Genomic DNA, 4,398 nt, shown 5'->3' on the forward strand with positions numbered 1-4,398 from the left:
ATTGGAGTACATTATTCTGCAGAAACACTTTTTTTTCCTGACAAACTAATTGAGGAGAATATAGATTACTTTAGGTGGTATTTTAGCAGACATGATCTTTTAACATATTCGCTCTTTCAGCCATGGGGGCGTTAGAATGTTACAGTCAATCCCACTATTCATTCGTAAAAGTAATCCAAGAGTTGATGGTGTTGATTAGCTGCTTTCCCTCTAATTTATCACTGCTAAATCGAGTAGCTTTGGGCAAAATTGAAAACAAACCAAACTTTCTTGCCCATCAGCTTTTGTAAAATTGGTGCAAAAATGATTTACTATGTGAACTGGATCGTTACTGCATACATGATGAAGATAGCCCTAAGTATCTCTCCCCAGTTAATATATACATTAGAAATAAACATAAATTAAGGCCACCTAATGCTAGACTTCTAAATAATCGTTAGTTTTACGTTACTGCGACAGCATTAAAAAAGTATTTATGTAAGATGCTCTCGAAGAATTTTAAAATTAACAAAAAATGTGAATAATACATCTTGAACTGTTCGCGAAGTGTAGAACTTTACACAAATGAATGAAGAGATAGTGTATTAAACCCATTAATATTACTGTAATTACCTCATTGGACATGGCTTTGAAATGGGTCAGAGTAAGTGCGTGGACTAGCAAAACTCTGATCCCCTTGTAGAAATGAAAATAGTATTATTCTGGAATTATTCACCATGTACCAGGGGGAGGAATAGATGAAATGCACCTGATCCTCCCAGGTCTACAAAGACCTAAAGCCCGATACCGACAAGGCAACATTAGCTTTTCATCTTGTCCGTTTATAAGATTCGAATGTGCTTGCTTTTGTGCAAGTTATTCTTCTTGCTTTCATCTTGTCGGCAAAAGTTAATTACATTTTATTTCACTAATGATATTCTCGAACATGTCGGTACGGCAGTGATTAAATACCTGTGTTTTCTGTATTCTGGTAATGGTAAGGTCACAGGAAAAGGAGTTTCTGTTACATGTATGAAATGTGGAGAATCCTATATAGGAGAAACTGGCAATTAACTACATAAAATGTTTGTTTTGTTTGTTTTAATTTCGCGTATTCGTTGGTAAAAGAGTAGCCCAAGAGTTGGCGATGGGTGGTGATGACTAGCTGCCTTCCCTCTAGTCTTACACTGCTAAATTAGGGACGGCTAGCGCAGATAGCCCTCGTGTAGCTTTAGTGGGATTGACCGTCACTTTATAACGCCCCCACGGCTGAAAGGGCGAGCATGTTTGGTGGGAGAGGGATTCGAACCCGCGACCCTCATATTGGGAGTCGAGTGCCTTAACCACCTGGCCATGCCGGGCTTGATTGCAAAGATAATTTTAGTTTCGCGAAACGTCACTGCTTTACACGTGACAGAAGGTCATTAGTGGGATTCTTAACGTTACAGCTCATGCTTGCTGGAGGATTAATATAACTTCGTGTTCTTATTGTACTCTGTTGCACTCTTTACAATCGCTTGAAAAAGAGGTCGGGTTAACAACTGGGAAGTTGAATTTTATAACACGATCGTAAAATGGATCGCTCTTTTCCCATAGGTATGTCCCATATTCTGTGTGTAAATATATCTAGATATTTCATCGTACACAGGTCGGTATGTGTGGCCAGGATCGCAAATTCACGTTCAACATTACTGAATGCTTCTCTAGCCAGAGTTGTACATAGTGAAATATTTGAATTTTCGGGATGAACTTACCTTCAAAAGTAAGAACCACACTAGATGGAGAATTTCTCTTAACGTTTTCTTCTTTCGAGTTATTATATCTTACATTTTAAAATCTGCATTTCAATTCGGTATTTCTTTTCCAGGTTTCTTGTTCCGTGACATGGAAAAAAAATGCATTTCCTTCACTTTACAATTCTCTTTATTTCCCCGATTTTCCAGGTTTCTGGAGACCCTGTACGTGTGTGTGTGTGTTGTTTGTGTACAAGTAGGATATAGTAGAACATAACATAAATAAATATGTACTCCTTAATGTAAAATTGCTTTGTTCGCTGAGCTTGGATAACTAACATATATATTCAAGGTTACACAGAGTGTATTGATAATAATAGATATTATTGGTGCGACATCTTTACTTTTGATAGCTTATCATAGCATTTTTATTTTAAATTCTCGTTTTAGTTTTTGAAATAAGAAACGTAAAATGAAAAGTCTGTGGAGCTAAGATCACTCTTTACTGACAGAGGTTTCCTTACAAGTGTATTTGGCAGTTTCAGTTGAAATATTCTGAAAAGGTGAAAACTGAGACCGAGAAGGGTTTGAATCTTTAACAACAAAATTAGATCTGTTCTTATGTTACTTCAAAGAATGTAGAATGAGAGGTCTGTTTTGGAATGTTAGCTTTTCTATAACTTTATCAGTGTCGGAATAAGATTGTATTCGGCGTTTCTGATAGAACATAAACAAAACTGGCTTATCTGGGCGCTTCAGTAATTATTGTTGTTGGGTTTGTTCGCTAAAAACAACCTTTTTTTTGGGATGCGACTCTAATGAAAAAAATAAAGAAAACTGTAATCTGCTATAGAAAAACTCGTTGACTTTGAATCACAGATGCTGAACCTGAGAACGCTTTCGTAACCAAATCGATTTAACAGATGATAGAATTACTGCTCTGATGGATCTTGTACAAAAAAAAAGGCACGTGAGAAATGATTAGAGGTCACTGAAAGAAAATAACAACAACAAAAACGCAGGCTCTGCGTGGCCTACTAGTTAGGGTGTTCGGAGAGTGAATCCGATGGTTCAAGGTTCGTATCCACCTTAAGAATGTACTCTACATTTTGGAGAGGTGGCTGCATTATAAGAGTGACGGTCAAATCCTACTGTCTTATCAAACAAGAGTAGTCAAAGAGTTAAAGGTGGGTGTTGTTGTCTTGTCTTCCCTCTTGCCTATCAGTTCAAAATCAAGAAGGAATGTTTGTAATTAAGCACAAAGCTACACAATGGGCTATCTTTGCTCTTCCCACCACGGGTATCGAAACCCGGATTCTAACGTTGTAAGTCCGCAGACATACCGCTGTGCCACTGGGGGGCCAAAATTAAGAAGGTGCGACATCTTTAACTTTTGATAGCTTAACATTGAATTTTTATTTTTATTTATCTTGTTATTTTTTTCTTTCAGTGAAGTCTTTGACAGTTTGTATAGTTGTTGAAATAAGAAATTTAAGGTGAAAAATATGTGGAGCTCGAGTAGCCCTTACGCAGCTTTTCGCTAAAATTCAAAATAAACAATGGAAAATAATAATATCGTTTAATATAAATAGTACAGTTAAATAATTAAAGTTTGAAATTGGAGACAGGGCCGGCCTTAGGAGGTTGCGGGGACAGGCGAGTACTCGGGATTTGGTTCTCGAGTTTGGATACTAAAAGACGGTTCCTCAGTGGCCTCGCCTTAAGGTTGGCCCTGATGAGAAATAAACAATTGTGTAGGCCTAATGAATCTGGATGTTTTATAGAGTTCTCAAGTGAATCTTTGTTTGGATTGACCAAGGATAACCTATTGAAGGTATTAAGATATGTAAACTTTATTTTTATTACGTTGAGCTATAGAACTCCATGGGTCAGTTTAAGTTTACTTATTTTTGTTACGTTGAGCTATAGAACTTCAATGGGTCAGTTAAAGTTCACTTATTTTTGCTACGTTGAGCCATAGAACTTCAATGGGTCAGTTTAAGTTCACTTATTTTTATTACGTTGAGCTATAGAACTTCTATGGATCAGTTTAAGTTCACTTATTTTTATTACGAAGAGCTATAGAACTTCGATGGGTCAGTTGTTTTTTTATTACGTTGAGCTATAGAGTTTCGATGGGTCACTTGTTAAAGTTTACTTATTTTTGCTACGTTGAGCTATAGAACTTCGATGGGTCAGTTGTTAAAGTTTACTTATTTTTGTTACGTTGAGCTATAGAACTTCAATGGGTCAGTTTAAGTTCAAGTTAAGTAAACTTTAACAACTGACCCATTGAAGTTCTATAGCTCAACGTAACAATTTGCTAAAACTTTAACTACTTTCACATATATTATGTGAGAGAATTATTTTATGCTAGCTGACGAAGGGGACTAAGGTTACATGCCAGGTTTGGTGACAATCGGTCCAGCGATTCACCAGTTATAAGCGGACACACAGACTTTTGTCAAATAATGATTTGGATAACCACAGGTTTCAACTATGGCTAGACTGTTAGTTTTTATTACGTGTTCGAACGATTCCTAGAAGTGCAGTCTACATCTGAACTTGCCTTAAAACTGTTTCCTAGTCTTCCATAACTTACTAAACCTAAAACAACATGAAATGCGTGAAAAGTAAACATAAGATACCTTATGTGACTAATAAAAGCTGGGCAACAGTTTATTGG

The sequence above is a fragment of the Limulus polyphemus genome, unplaced genomic scaffold, assembly GCF_000517525.1.
Source record: "Limulus polyphemus unplaced genomic scaffold, Limulus_polyphemus-2.1.2 Scaffold1362, whole genome shotgun sequence".
NCBI classification, from domain to species: Eukaryota; Metazoa; Arthropoda; class Merostomata; order Xiphosura; family Limulidae; genus Limulus; species Limulus polyphemus.